At 44.3% G+C, this 17,635-nt stretch overlaps 1 long non-coding RNA gene across 1 annotated transcript in view; it reads right to left on the bottom strand.

The window, feature by feature from the left end:
• LOC308610525 overlaps positions 1-8,958 on the bottom strand; it is a 926,875-nt gene extending 917,917 nt beyond the window's left edge. Inside the window, exon 1 of the long non-coding RNA XR_014014569.1 lies at positions 8,931-8,958. This is a non-coding gene — a long non-coding RNA (uncharacterized lncRNA). The remainder of the gene's footprint in view (positions 1-8,930) is intronic.
• Between the last annotated feature and the right edge of the window lie 8,677 nt (positions 8,959-17,635).

Genomic DNA, 17,635 nt, shown 5'->3' with positions numbered 1-17,635 from the left:
ACCCTTGGCATCACAATGCTCCATGTCATTGCCATCACAATGCTCCATGTTCGCTCTCATCACATTGCTTCATGCCCTTGTCGTCACAAAGCTCCATGACACATGCCATCAGAATGCTCCATGGCCTTCTCATCACAGTGCTCTATGCCCATGCAATCGCAAAGCTCCATTACACCTCTCATCACAATGCACCAAGACCCCTGTAATCACTATGTTCCATGCCCCTTTTCATCTCAATGTTCCATGAACCCTGTCATCACAGTGCACCATGCCCACCATCATAATGCTTCATGCTATTGTCATCACAATGAAATCATAATGCTCCATGACTTCTCTCATCACAATGCTCCAAATCCTTATGATCAAAATGTTCCATAACTCTTATCATCACAACGCCCCATGACGCTCATCATCACAATTATCCATGGTCTTCTCATCACAATGCTCCATGACTTTTGTCACCACAATGCTCAATACCCTTGTCATCACAATGCTCCATTACCTTTGTCATCACAATCCTCCAAAACACTTGGCATCACAATGCTCCATGCTATTGTCATCACAATGGAACATGAAATATGTCATCACAATGCTTCCTGACACCTGTATTCACAATATTCCATGACCTTGTCATCACAATGTGCCATGCCCACTGTCAACACAATTATCCATGAAACTTGTCAGACCAATGCTCCATGTCCCTGTCATCACAATGCTCCATGCACTTGTCATCACAATGCTTCATGACCCCAGTTCTCACAATGCTCCGTGACTCCAGTCATCACAAGGCGTCATGACCTGTGTCATCACAATGATCCATGCCCTCATCATCACAAGGCTCTGTGAACTTTGTCACCACAATGCTCCATGAACGTTTCATCACAATGCTCCGTGACACTTGTTATCACAATGCTCCATCCCTTTGTCAACTCAATGCTCCATGACCCTTGTCATCACAATGTTCCATGTGCTTGTCAGCGCAGTGCTCCATGACCCATGTCATCACAATGCTCCATAAACCTTGTCATCACAATGCTCCTTGCACATCTTATCAAAATGCTCTCTCACCACTGATATCAAAATGTTCCCTCACTAGTCATCACAATACACCCACTCCCATGTCATCTCAATGGTCCATAACCCCTGTCATTAAAATGTTCCATGACCCCTGACATCACAATGTTCCATAACCTCTGTCATTAAAATGTTCCATGACCCTTTTCATCAAATTGCTCCATGACCCTGTCATCACAATGCTCCCTGCCCTTCTCATCACAATGTACAACACCCTTGTCATCAAAATGCTCCATGACTTTGTCATCACAAAGATCCATGACCCTTGGCATCACAATGCTCCATGTCATTGCCATCACAATGCTCCATGTTCGCTCTCATCACATTGCTTCATGCCCTTGTCGTCACAAAGCTCCATGACACATGCCATCAGAATGCTCCATGGCCTTCTCATCACAGTGCTCTATGCCCATGCAATCGCAAAGCTCCATTACACCTCTCATCACAATGCACCAAGACCCCTGTAATCACAATGTTCCATGCCCCTTTTCATCTCAATGTTCCATGAACCCTGTCATCACAATGCACCATGCCCACCATCATAATGCTTCATGCTATTGTCATCACAATGAAATCATAATGCTCCATGACTTCTCTCATCACAATGCTCCAAATCCTTGTGATCAAAATGTTCCATAACACTGATCATCACAACGCCCCATGACGCTCGTCATCACAATTATCCATGGTCTTCTCATCACAATGCTCCATGACTTTTGTCACCACAATGCTCAATACCCTTGTCATCACAATGTTCCCTGACACTTGTCGTCAGTATGCTCCATGAACCCTGTGATGACAAGGCTCCATGGCCTTCTAATCCTAATGCTCCATGCCCTTGTCATTACAGTGCTCCACGACACCTCTAATCACAAGGCTCCATGCCCCTTTTCATCATAATGTTCCATGAGACATATCATCACAAGGCTCCACGGTCTTCTCATCACAATGCTCCGGTACCTTGTCATCACAATGCTCCATGACCCATATCATCACAACATTCCATTTCCCTTGTCATCACAATATTCCATGTACATTTTCATCCCAATGCTCCATGACACTTGTCATCAAAATAATCCTTGCACTTGTCATCCCAATGCTCCATGACCCCTGTATTCACAATGCTCCATGACACTTGTCATCACAGTGCTCCATGACACCTGTCATCACAATGCTCCATGCCTTTTTCAGCAAAATGCTACATGACCTTTTCATTACAATGTTCTATACGCTTGTCATCACAATACTCCATTACCATTGTCATCACAATCCTCCATGAACGTTGGGATCACATTGTTTCATGCCCTTGTCATCACAATGCTCCATGCCCCTTGAAATCAAAATGATCCATGACCTCTGTCATCACAATGCTCCAAACACTTGTGATCAGAATGTTCCAAAACACTTGTCATCACAACACTCCATGATGCCTGTCATCACAATACCCCAGGCCCTTTTCATCACAAGGCTCCATGACATTTGTCATCATAATTCTCAATACACTTGTCATCACAATGCTCCGTGACACTTGTCAGAATGCTCCTTGAAACCTGTCACGAAAAGGCTCCTTTCCTTTTTCATCACAATTCCCCATGCCGTTTTCATCACAATGCTCCATGCCGTTGTCATCAAAATACTCCACAACCTTGTCATCAGAATGCTACATGACCTTTGTCATCACAATTCTCCATCTATTTTCAGCACAATGCTCCGTGACACTTGTCATCACAATGCTCTAAGCCATTTTCATCACAATGCTGCATTTCCTTTCTCATCAGAATCCTCCATGACACTTGGCATCACAATGCTCCATGCCATTGTCATCACAATGGTCTATTACATAAATCATCATGATGCTCCCTGAAATCAGTCTTCACAATACTGCATGACCTGGTCTTCACAATGCTCCATGCCCTTGTCATCACAATGCGCCATTCCAACTGTCATTGCAATAATCCATGAAACTTATTAGACCAATGCTCCATGTCCCTGTCATCACAATACTCCATGCCCTTGTTATCACAGTGCTCCATGACCCATGTCATCACAATGCTCCGTGACTCCAGTCATTTCAATGCATCATGAAATTTGTCATCACAATGGTCCATGCCCTCATCATCAACAGTCTGTGTGACCTTTTTAACCTCAATGTTCCATGAAATTTTCCTCACAATGCTCTTTGACCCTTGTCATCACAATACTATATGCCTTTCTCAGCACAATGCTCCATGACCGTTGTCATCACAATGCTCCATGTGCTTGTCTGCTCAATGCTCCATGACCTTTTTCATCACAATTCTCAATACACTTGTCATCACAATGCTCCCTGACTCTTGTCGTCAGAATGCTCCTTGAACCCTGGCACAAAAAGGCACCATGCTGTTTGATCACAATTCCACATGCCATTTTCATCACAATAATCCATGCCATTGTCAGGAAAATACTCCACAAGCTTGTCATCCAAATGCTCCATGACCCGTGTCATCACAATTCTCCATGCACTTGCCAGCACAATGCTCCCTGACCCTTGTCATCTCAAGGCTCCAAGCCATTGTCATCACAATGCTCCATTACATTTGTCATCAGAATCCTCCATGGCACTTGGCATCACAATGCTCCATGCCGTTGTCATCACAATGGGCCATTAAATATGTCATCACAATGCTCCCTGACACCTGTCTTCACAATACTGCATGACCTGGTCATAACAATGCTCCATGCCCTTGTCATCACAATGTGCCATTCCAACTGTCATCGCAATAATCCATGAAACTTATTAGACCAATGCTCCATGCCCTTGTCATCACAATGCTACATGCCCTTGTTATCAGAATGCTCCATGACCCCTTTCATCACAATGCTCTGTGACTCCAGTCATCACAATGCTTCATGACCTTTGTCATCACAATGGTCCATGCCCTCGTCATCAACAGTCTCTGTGACCTTTTTAACCTCAATGCTCTCTGAAATTTTCATCACAATGCTCTTTGACCCTTGTCATCACAATACTCTAGTCCTTTCTCAGCACAATGCTCCATGACCGTTGTCATCACAATGCTCCATGCGCTTGTCAGCACAATGCTCCATGACACGTCATCACAATGCTCCATGCGCTTGTCATCACAGTTCTCCACAATCTTGTCATCACAATGCTCCATTAACATTGTCATCACAGTGCTCCATGCACTTCTCATCAATATGCTCACTCACCACTGATATCACAATGTTACATCACTATTCATCACAATACTCTCTCACCCTTGTCATCACAATATTCCATGACACCTGTCCTCACAATGCTACATGCACTTATCATCACAATGTTCGATGACCTATGACATCACAATGTTCCATATCCCCTGACATCAAAATGCTCCATGAACTTTTTCATCAAAATGCTCCATGTCCCCTGACATCACAATGCTCCATAGCCCTTGTCATTACAGTTCTCCATGATGCTCGTCATCACAATTATCCATGGTCTTCTCATCACAATGCTCCACGTCCTTGTCATCACAGTGCTCCATGACAGTTCTCATCACAATGTTACATGCTTTTGTCATCACAATTCTCCATGCACATGTCATCACATTGCCCCATGACCCCTGTCATAGCAAGCTCCATGCCTTTGTCATCACAATGCTTCACAACGTTTTCATCAAAATTGACAATGGCCTTGTCATCACAATGCTCCATGACCCTTGTCATCACAATGCTCCAAGCCCTTGTCATCACAATGCTCCTTTACATTTGTCATCACAATCCTCCTAAACACTTGACATCACAATGCTCCATGCCCTTGTCATCACAATGGATCATGAAATATGTCATCACAATGCTCCCTGACACCTGTCTTCACAATACTCCATTACCTTGTCATCACAATGTACCATGCCCACTATCAACACAATTATCCATGAAACTTGTCAGACCAATGCTCCATGTCCCTGTCATCACAATGCTCCATGCCCTTGTCATCACAATGCTCCATGACCGCAGTTCTCACAATGCTCCGTGACTCCAGTCATCACAAGGATTCATGACCTGTGTCATCACAATGATCCATGCCCTCATCATCACAAGGCTCTGTGAACTTTGTCACCTCAATGTTCCATGAACTTTTCATCACAATGCTCCGTGACACTTGTTATCACAATGCTCCGTCCCTTTGTCAACTCAATGCTCCATGACCCTTGTCATCACAATGTTCCATTCGCTTGTCAGCGCAGTGCTCCTATACCCATGTCATCACAATGCTCCATAAACCTTGTCACCACAATGCTCCTTGCACGTCTTATCAGAATGCTCTCTCACCACTGATATCAAAATGTTCCCTCACTAGTCATCACAATACACACACTCCCCTGTCATAAAAATATTCCATAACCCCTGACTTCACAATGTTCCATAACCCCTGTCATCAAAATGTTCCATGACCCTTTTCATCAACTTTCTCCATGACCCTGTCATCACAATGCTCCCTGCCCTTCTCATCACAATGTACAACACCCTTGTCATCAAAATGCTCCAAGACTTTGTCATCAGAAAGATCCATGACCCTTGGCATCACAATGCTGCATGACATTGTCATCACAATGCTCCATGATCACTCTCATCACATTGCTTCTTGCCCTTGTCATCACAAAGCTCCATGACGCATGTCATCAGAATGCTCCATGGCCTTCTCATCACAGTGCTCCATGCCCTTGCCATTACAATGCTCCAAAACACCTGTCTTCACAATGCTCCAAGAACCCTGTAATCACAATGTTCCATGCCCCTTTTCATCTCAATGCTCCATGAACCCTGTCATCACAATATACCATGACCAGCATCATAATGCTTCATGCTATTGTCATCACAAAGAAATCATAATGCTCCATGACCTCTCTCATCACAATGCTCCAAATCCTTGTGGTCAAAATGTTCCATAACACTGATCATCACAACGCCCCATGACGCTCGTCATCCCAATTATCAATGGTATTCTCATTACAATGCTCCATGATTTTTGTCACCACAATGCTCAGTACCCTTGTCATCACAATGCTCCCTGACACTTGTTGTCAGTGTGCTCCTTGAACCCTTTGATGACAAGGCTCCATGGCCTTCTCATCCCAATGCTCCATGCCCTTGTCATCACAGTGCTCCACGACCACTGTAATCACAAGGCTCCATGCCCCTTTTCATCAGAATGTTCCATGAGACATATAATCACAAGGCTCCATGGTCTTCTCATCACAATGCTCCAGTACCTAGTCATCACAATGCTCCTTGACACCTCTCATCACAATACTCCATGGATATTTTCAGCCCAGTGCTCCAGTACCTTGTCATCACAATGCTCCATGACCCCTGTCATCAAAACGCTCCATGTCCCTTGTCATCACAACACTCCATGAACATTTTCATCCCAATGCTCCATTACACTTGTCATCACAATGATCCATGACCTTGTCATCCCAGTGCTCCATGACCCCGGTATTCACAATGCTCCGTGACGCTTGTCATCACAGTGCTCCATGACACCTGTCACCACAATGTTCCATGCCTTTGTCAGCAAAATGCTACATGACCTTGTCATTACAATGCTCAATGCACTTGTCATCACAATACTCCATTACCATTGTCATCACAATCCTCCATGAACCTTGGGTTCACATAGTTACATGCCCTTGTCATCACAATGCTCCATGCTCTTTGAAATCAAAATGATCCATGACCTCTGTCATCACAATGCTCCAAACCCTTGTGGTCACAATGTTCCATAACACTTGTCATCACAACGCTCCATGATGCCTGTCATCACAGTACTCCATGCCGTTTTCCTCACAATGCTCCATGACCTTTGTCATCACAATTCTCAATACACTTGTCATCACAGTGCTCCCTGATTCTTGTCGTCAGAATGCTCCTTGAACCCTGGCACAAAAAGGCTCCATGCCTTTATCATCACAATGCCCCATGCCATTTTCATCACAATAATCCATGCCTTTGTCATCAAAATACTCCACAAGCTTGTCATCCAAATGCTCCATGACCCGTGTCATCACAATTCTCCATACACTTGCCAGCACAATGCTCCCTGACTCTTGTCATCACAATGCTCCAAGCCATTGTCATCACAATGCTCCATTACATTTGTCATCAGAATCCTCCATGATACTTGGCATCACAATGCTCCATGCCATTGTCATCACAATGGGCCATTACATATGTCATCACAATGCTCCCTGACACCAGTCTTCACAATACTGCATGACCTGGTCTTCACAATGCTCCATGCCGTTGTCATCACAATGTGCCATTCCAACTGTCATTGCAATAATACATGAGACTTATTAGACCAATGTTCCATGCCCTTGTCATCACAATGCTCCATGCCCTTGTTATCACAATGCTCCGTGACTCCAGTCATCACAATGCTTCATGAACTTTGTCATCACAGTGGTCCATGCCCTCGTCAAGAACAGTCTCTGTGACATTTTTAACCTCAATGCTCCATGAAATTTTCATCACAATGCTCTTTGACCCTTGTCATCACAATACTCTATGCCTTTCTCAGCACAGTGCTCCATGACCGTTGTCATCACAATGCTCCATGCGCTTGTCAGCACAATGCTCCCTGACACATGTCATCACAATGCACCATGCGCTTGTCATCACAGTGCTCCACAATCTTGTCATCACAATGCTCCATTTACCTTGTCATCACAATGCTCCATGCACTTCTCATCAATATGCTCTCTCACCACTGATATCACAATGTTACATCACTATTCATCACAATACTCCCTCAACCCTGTCATCACAATGTTCAGTGACTCTTGTCATCACAATGCTCCATGCCCTTGTTATCACAATGCTCCGTGACTCCAGTCATCACTATGCTTCATGAACTTTGTCATCACAGTGGTCCATGCCCTCGTCATCAACAGTCTCTGTGACAATTTTAACCTCAATGCTCCATGAAATTTTCATCACAATGCTCTTTGACCCTTGTCATCACAATACTCTATCCCTTTCTCAGCACAGTGCTCCATGACCGTTGTCATCACAATGCTCCATGCGCTTGTCAGCACAATGCTCCCTGACACATGTCATCACAATGCACCATGCGCTTGTCATCACAGTGCTCCACATTCTTGTCATCACAATGCTCCATTTACCTTGTCATCACAATGCTCCATGCACTTCTCATCAATATGCTCTCTCACCACTGATATCACAATGTTACATCACTATTCGTCACAATATTCCCTCACCCCTGTCATCATAATGTTCCATGACTCCTGTCATCACAATGCTACATTCACTTATCATCACAATGTTTGATGACCCCAGACATCACAATTTTCCATAATCCCTGTCATCAAAATGCTCCATGACACTTTTCATCAATATGCTCCATGAGCCCTGACATCACAATTTTCCATAACCCCTGTCATCAAAATGTTCCATGACACTTTTCATCCAGTTGATCCATGACCCTGTCATCACAATGCTCCCTGCCCTACTCATCACAATGCACAAGGCCTTTGTCATCAAATTGCTCCATGACCTTTGTCATCACAATAATGCATGACACTTGGCATCACAGTGCTCCATGTCATTGTTATCACAATGCTCCATGAATGCTCTCATCACATTGCTCCATGACCTTGTCATCACAAAGCTCCATGACACATGTCATCAGAATGTTACATGGCCTTCTCATCACAATGCTCCTTGCCCTTGCCATCACAATGCTCCTTTACCCCTGTCATAACAATGCTCCATGACCACTGACATCACGATGTTCCACGACCTTGTCATCACAAGGCTCAATGACCCTTGTCAGCACAATGCTCCAAGACACCTGTCATCAAAATGCTCCATGCCCTTGTCATAACATAGCTCCATGACGCATGTCATCAGAAGTTTCCATGGCTTTCTCATCACAAAGCTCCATGCACTTGTCAGCTCAATGTTCCCTGACCCTTGTCATCACAATGCTCCAAGCCATTTTCATCACAATGCTCCATTTCATTTGTCATCAGAATCCTCCATGACACTTGGCATCACAATGCTCCTTGCCATTGTCATCACAATGTGCCATTACATATGTCATCACAATGCTCCCTGACACATGTCTTCACATTACTGCATGACCTGGACATCAAAATGCTCCATGCCCTAGTCATTACAATGTGCCATTTCAACTGTCATCGCAATAATCCACTAAACTTATAAGAGCAATTCTCCATGCCTTTGTCATCACAATGCTCCATGCCCTTGTTATCACAGTGTTCCAAGACCCCTGTAATCAGAATGCTCCATGCCCCTTTTCATCAGTATGCTCCATGAGACTTGTCATCACAAGGCTCCATGGTTTCCTCATCACAATGATCCAGGACCTTGTCATCACAATGCTTCACGACCTTGTCATGAAAATCCTCAATTTCTCTTGTCATCATAATGCTCCAAGCCCTAGTCATCACAATGCTTCATTATATTTATCATCACAATCCTCCATTGCATTTGGCATCACAATGCTCCCTGTCATTGTCATCACAATGGACCATGACATATGTCATCACAATGCTCCCTGACACCTGTTTTCACAATAATCCATGACCTTCTCATCACAATGCTCCTTGCCCTTGTCATCACAATGCACCATGTACACTGTCATCACAATAATCTATGAAAATTGTCAGACCAATGCTCCATGCCCCTGTCATCACAATGTCCCATGCCCTTGTCTTCACAATGCTCCATGACCCCTGTCATCACAATGCTCCGTGACTACATTCATCACAATGCTTCGTAACGTTTGTCATCACAACAATCCATGCCCTCGTCATCACAAGGCTCTGTGACCTTTGTAACTACAATGCTCCATGAACTTTTCATCACAGTGCTCCATGCCATTTTCAGAACAATGCTCCATGACCCTTGTCATCACAGTGTGCCATGTGCTTTTCATCACAATGATCGACAAGCTTGTCATCGCTATGCTGCATAAACATTTTAATCACAATGCTCCATGCACTTCTCATCCAAATGCTCTCTCACCTGAGATATCACAATATTCCATCGCTAGTCATCACAATCCTCCCATAACCCTGTAATCACAATGTTCCATGATCCCTGTCATCACAATGCTACATCCCCTTATCAGCACAATGATCCATGACCACTGACATCATAAAGTTCCATAACCACTGTCATCAAAATGCTCCATGACCCTTTACATCCCAAAGCTCCATGACAACTGGCATCACAATGTTCTATAACCCCTGTCATCAAAATGTTCCATTACACTTTTCATCAAATTGCTGCATGACCCTGTCATCAAAATGATCCCTGGCCTTCTCATCACGATGCACCACACCTTTGTCATCAAAATGCTCCATGACTTTTGTCATCACAAAGCTCCATGACACTTGGCATCACAGTGCTCCATGTCATTGTCATCACAATGCCCCATGAACACTCTCATCACATTGCTCCATGCCCTTGTCATCATAAAGCTCCATGAAACTTGTCATCACATTGCTCGATACCCTTCGCATCACAATGCTCCATGCTCTTGTCATTACAATCCTCCATGACCCATGTATCACAGAGTTCCGTGCCCTTGTCATCACAAAGCTCCATGCCCACTCTCATCACAATAAACCACGAAACATTTCAGACCAATGATCAATGCATTTCTCATCACAATGCTCCATTACCTCTTTCATAACAATGTTCCATGACCCCTGCCATCACAATGTTCCGCGGCCTTGTCATCAAAATGCTCCAAGACCCCTGTAATCACAGTGCTCCATGCCCCTTTTCATCTCAATGCCCATCATCATAATGCTTCAGGCTATTGTCATCACAATGAAATCAAAATGCTCCATGACCTCTTTCATTATAATGCTCCAAACCCTTGTGATCACAATGTTCTATAACACTTATCATCATAAAACCCCATGATGCTCATCATCACAATTATCCATGGCCTTCTCATCCCAATGCTCCATGCCCTTGTCATCACAGTGCCCCACGACCCCTGTAATCACAATGCTCCATGCCCCTTTTCATCAGAATGTTCCATGAGACATATCATCACAAGGATCCATGGTCTTCTCATCACAATGCTCCAGTACCTTGTCATCACAATGCTCCATGACACCTGTCCTCACAATACTCCATGAACATTTTCAGCCCAATGCTCCATGACCTTCTCATCACAATACTCCATGACCCCTGTCATTACAATGCTCCATGACCCCTGTCATCACAACGCTCCATGTCCCTTGTCATCCCAATACTCCATGAAAACTTTCATCCCAATGCTCCATGACCCTTGTCATCACAATGATCCATGCCCTTGTCATCCCAATGCTCCATGACCCCTGTATTCACAATGCTCCATGACACTTGTCATCACAGTGCTCCATGACACCTGTCATCACAATGCTCCATGCCTTTGTCAGCAAAATGCTACATGACCTTGTCATTACAATGCTCTATGCACTTGTCATCACAATACTCAATTACCATTGTCATCACAATCCTCCATGAACCTTAGGATCACATTGTTTCATGCCCTTGTCATCACAATGCTCCATGCTCCTTGAAACCAAAATGATCCATGACCTCTGTCATCACAATGCTCCAAACCCTTGTGATCACAATGTTCCATAACACTTGTCATCACAACGCTCCATGATGCCTGTCATCACAATTATCCAAGCACTTTTCATCACAATGCTCCATGAACATTGGCATCACAATTCTCAATACACTTGTCATCACAATGCTCCCTGACACTTGTCATCAGAATGCACCTTGAACCCTGTCACGAAGAGGCTCCATGCCTTTTACATCACAATGCCCCACGCCATTTTCATCACAATGCTCCATGCCATTGTCATCAAAATACTCCACAAGCTTGTCATCAGAATGCTCCATGACCTTTGTCATCACAATGCTCCATGCACTTGTCAGCACAATGCTCCAAGCCATTGTCATCACAATGTTCCATTACCTTTGTCATCAGAATCCTCCATGACACTTGGCATCACAATGATCCATGCCACTGTCATCACAATGGGCCATTACATATGTCATCACAATGCTCCCTGACACCAGTCTTCACAATACTGCATGACTTGGCCTTCACAATGCTCCATGCCATTGTCATCAAAATGCACCATTCCAACTGTCATTGCAATAATCCATGGAACGTATTAGACCAATGCTCCGTGCCCTTGTCATCACAATGCTCCATGTCCTTGTTATCACTGTGCTACATGACCCATGTCATCACAATGCTCCGTGACTCCAGTCATCTCAATGCTTCATGACCTTTGTCATCACAATGGTCCATGCCCTCGTCATCCACAGTCTCTGTGTCCTTTTTAACCTCAATGCTCCATGAAATTTTCATCACAATGCTCTTTGACCCTTGTCATCACAATCCTCTATGCCTTTCTCAGCACAATGCTCCATGACCGTTGTTACCACAATGCTCCATGCGCTTGTCAGCACAATGCACCGTGACACGTCATCACAATGCACCATGCGCTTGTCATCACAGTGCTCCACAATCTTATCATCACAATGCTCCATTAACATTGTCATCACAATGCTCCATGCAGTTCTCATCAATATGATCTCTCACCACTGACATCACAATGTTACATCACTATTCATCACAGTACTCCCTCAGCCCTGTCATCACAATGTTCCATGACTCCTGTCATCACAATGCTACATGCACTTATCATCACAATGTTCGATGACCTATGACTTCACAATGTTCCATAAGCCCTGTCATCAAAATGCTCCATGCCCTTGTCATCGCAATGCTCCATGACCCCTGTATTCAAAATGCTCCGTGACGCTTGTCATACCAGTGCTCCATGACACCTGTCATCACAATGCTCCATGTCTTTGTCAGCAAAATGCTACATGACCTTGTCATTACAATGCTCTATGTCCTTGTCATCACAATGCTCCATTACCATTGTCATCACAAGCCTCCATGAACCTTGGGATCGCATTGTTTCATGCCCTTGTCATCACAATGCTCCATGCTCCTTGAAATCAAAATGATCCATGACCTCTGTCATCACAGTGCTCCAAACCCTTGTGATCACAATGTTCCATAACACTTGTCATCACAACGCTCCATGATGCCTGTCATCACAATACTCCATGCCCTTTTCATCACAATGCTCCATGACCTTTGTCATCACTATTCTCCATGCACTAGTCAGCACAATGCTCCAAGCCATTGTCATCACAATGCTCCATTACCTTTGTCATCAGAATCCTCCATGACAATTGGCAACACAATGCTCCATGCCATTGTCATCACAATGGGCCATTACATATGACATCACAATGTTCCATAACCCCTGTCATCAAAATGCTCCATGACCTTTTTCATCAAATGTTCCATGTCCCCTGACATTACAATGCTTCATAGCCCTTGTCATTACAGTGCTCCATGACGATCGTCATCACAATTATCCATGGTCTTCTCATCACAATGCTCCATGGACTTGCCATCACAATGCTCCATGCCCTGGTCATCAAAATGCTCCAGGTCCCTTGTCATCACTATTCTCCACGTCCTTGTCATCACAATGCTCCGTGACAGTTCTCATCACAATGTTACATGCTTCTGTCATCACAATTGTCCATGCACATATCATCACAGTGCCCCATGACCCCTGTCATAGCAAGCTCCATGCCTTTGTCATCACAATGCTTCACGATCTTTGCATCAAAATTCTCAATGGCCGTTGTCATCACAATGCTCCTTGACCATTGTCATCACAAGGCTCCAAGCCCTTGCCATCATAATGCTCCATTACCTTTGTCATCACAATCCTCTAAAACACTTGACATCACAATGCTCCATGCCATTGTCATCACAATGCAACATGAAATATGTCATCACAATGCTCCCTGACAACTGTCTTCACAATACTGCATGACCTTGTCATCACAATGTGCCATGCCCACTGTCAACACAATTATCCATGGAACTTGTCAAACCAATGCTCCATGCCCCTGTCATCACAATGCTCCATGCCCTTGTCATCACAATGCTCCATGACCACAGTTCTCACAATGCTCCGTGAATCCAGTCATCACAAGTCTTCATGACCTGTGTCATCACAATGATCCATGCCCTCATCATCACAAGGCTCTGTGAACTTTGTCACCACAATGCTCCATGAACTTTTCATCACAATGCTCCGTGACACTTGTTATCACAATGCTCCGTCCCTTTGTCAACTCAATGCTCCATGACCCTTGTCATCACAATGTTCCATGCGCTTGTCAGCGCATTGCTCCATGACCCATGTCATCACAGTGCTCCATAAACCTTGTCATCACAATGCTCCTTGCTCGTCTTATCAAAGTGCTCTCTCACCACTGATATCAAAATGTTCCCTCACTAGTCATCAAAATACGCCCACTCTCCTGTCATCAGAATGGTCCATAAACCCTGTCATGAAAGTGTTCCATGACCCCTGACATCACAATGTTCCATAACCCCTGTCATCAAAATGTTCCATGACCCTTTTCATCAAATTGCTCCATGACCCTCTCATCACAATGCTCCCTGCCCTTCGCATCACAATGCACAACGCCCTTGTAATCAAAATGCTCCATGACTTTGTCATCAAAAAGATCCATGACCCTTGGCATTACAATGCTCCATGTCAATGTCATCACAATGCTCCATGATCGCTCTCATCACATTGCTCCATTTTCTTGTCGTCACAAAGCTCCATGACCCTTGTCATCAGAATGTTCCATGGCCTTCTCATCACAGTGCTCCATGCCCTTGCCATCACAATGCTCCATTACACCTGTTATCACAATGCTCCAAAACCACTGTAATCAAAGTGCTCCATGCCACTTTTCATCTCAATGCTCCATGAACCCTGTCATCACAATGCAACATGCCCACCATCATAATGCTTCATGCTATTTTCATCACAATGAAATCATAATGCTCCATGACCTCTCTCATCACAATGCTCCAAATCCTTGTTATCAAAATGTTCCATAACACTTATCATCACAACGCCCCATGACGCTCGTCATCACCATTATCCATGGTCTTGTCATCGCAGTGCTCCATGACATTTGTCACCACATTGCTCAATACCCTTGTCATCACAATGCTCCCTGACTCTTGTCGTCAGTATGCTCCTTGAACCCTGTGATAACAAGGCTCCATGGCCTTCTCATCCCAATGCTCCATGCCCTTGTCATCACAGTGCTCCACGACCCCTGTAATCACAATGCTCCATGCCCCTTTTCATCAGAATGTTCCATGAGACATATCATCACAAAGCTCCATGGTCTTCTCATCACAGTGCTCCAGTACCTTGTCATCATAATGCTCCATGACACCAGTCATCACAATACTCCATGAATATTTTCAGCCTAATGCTCCATGACCTTCTCATCACAATGCTCCATGACACCTGTCATTACAATGCTCCATGACCCCTGTCATCACAACGCTCCATGTCCCTTGTCATCACAGTACTCCATGAACCCTTTCATCCCAATGCTCCATGACCCTTGTCATCAAAATGATCCATGCCCTTGTCATCCCAATGCTCCATGACCCCTGTATTCACAATGCTCCGTGACGCTTGTCATCACAGTGCTCCATGACACCTGTCATCACAATCCTCCATGCCTCTGTCAGCAAAATGCTACATGATCTTGTCATTACAATGCTCTATGCATTGTAATGCATCCTCCATGAAACTTGGGATCACATTGTTTCATGCCCTTGTCATCACAATGCTCCATGCTCCTTGAAATCAAAATGATCCATGACCTCTGTCATCAAAATGCTCCAAACACTTGTGATCACAATGTTCCATAACACTTGTCATCACAGCACTCCATGATGCCTGTCATTACAATACTCCATGCCCTTTTCATCACAATGCTCCATGACCATTGTCATCACAATTCTCAATATACTTGTCATCACAGTGCTCCCTGACACTTGTCGTCAGAATGCTCCTTGAACCCTGTCACGAAAAGGTTCCATGCCTTTTTCATCACAATGCCCCACGCAGTTTTCATCAGAATGCTCCATGCCATTGTCATCAAAATACTCCAGAAGCTTCTCATCAGAATTCTCCATGACCTTTGTCATCACAATTCTCCATGCACTTGTCAGCACAATGCTCCAAGCCATAATCATCACAATGCTCCATTACATTTGTCATAAGAATCCTCCATGACACTTGGCATCACAATGCTCCATGCCATTGTCATCACAATGGGCCATTACATATGTCATCACAATGCTCCCTGACACCAGTCTACACAATACTGCGTGACCTGGTCTTCACAATGCTCCATGCCCTTGTCATCAAAATGCACCATTCCAACTGTCATTGCAATAATCCATGAAACTTATTAGACCAATGCTTCGTGCACTTGTCATCACAATGCTCCATACCCTTGTTATCACAGTGCTCCATGACCCATGTCATCACAATGCTCCGTGACTCCAGTCATCTCAATGATTCATGACCTTTGTCATCACAGTGGTCCATGCCCTCGTCATCAACAGTCTCTGTGACCTTTTTAACCTCAATGCTCCATGAAATTTTCATCACAATGCTCTTTGACCCTTGTCATTACAATACTCTGTGCCTTTCTCAGCACAATGCTCCATGACCGTTGTCATCACAATGCTCCATGTGCTTGTCAGCAAAATGCTCCATGACCTTTGTCATCACAATTCTCAATACCCTTGTCATCACAATGCTCCCTGTCTCTGGTCGTCAGAAGGCTCCTTGAAACCTGTCAAGAAACGGCTCCATGCCATTTTCATCACAATAATCCATGCCATTGTCATCAAAATACTCCACAAGTTTGTCATCCAAATGCTCCATGACCCGTGTCATCACAATTTTCCATGCACTTGCAAGCACAATGCTCCCTGACCCTTGTCATCACAATGCTTCAAGCCATTGTCATCACAATGCTCCATTACCTTTGTCATCAGAATCCTCCATGACACTTGTCATCACAATGCTCCATGCCACTGTCATCAAAATGGGCCATTACATATGTCATCACAATGCTCACAGACACCAGTCTTCACAATACTGCATGACCTGGTCTTCACAATGTTCCATGCCCTTGTCATCACAATGCGCCATTCCAACTGTCATTGCAATAATCCATGAAACTTATTAGACCTATGTTCCATGCCCTTGTTATCACAATGCTCCGTGACTCCAGTCATCACAATGCTTCATGACCTTTGTCATCACAATGGGCCATGCCCTCATCATCAACAGTCTCAGTGACCTTTTTAACCTCAATGCTCCATGAAATTTTCATCACAATGCTCTTTGACCATTGTCATCACAATACTCTATGCCTTTCTCAGAACAATGCTCCGTGACTGTTGTCATCACAATGCTCCAGGCGCTTGTCAACACAATGCTCCATGACACATCATCACAATGCACCATGCGCTTGTCATCACAGTGCTCCACAATCTTGTCATCACAAT

Source organism: Mesoplodon bidens (genome assembly GCF_964165515.1).
Source record: "Mesoplodon bidens genome assembly, contig: HAP1_SCAFFOLD_46, whole genome shotgun sequence".
Taxonomy (NCBI): Eukaryota; Metazoa; Chordata; class Mammalia; order Artiodactyla; family Ziphiidae; genus Mesoplodon; species Mesoplodon bidens.
Note: the sequence above shows the minus strand (reverse complement) of the source record. Positions and strands in the feature narration are given on the sequence as shown.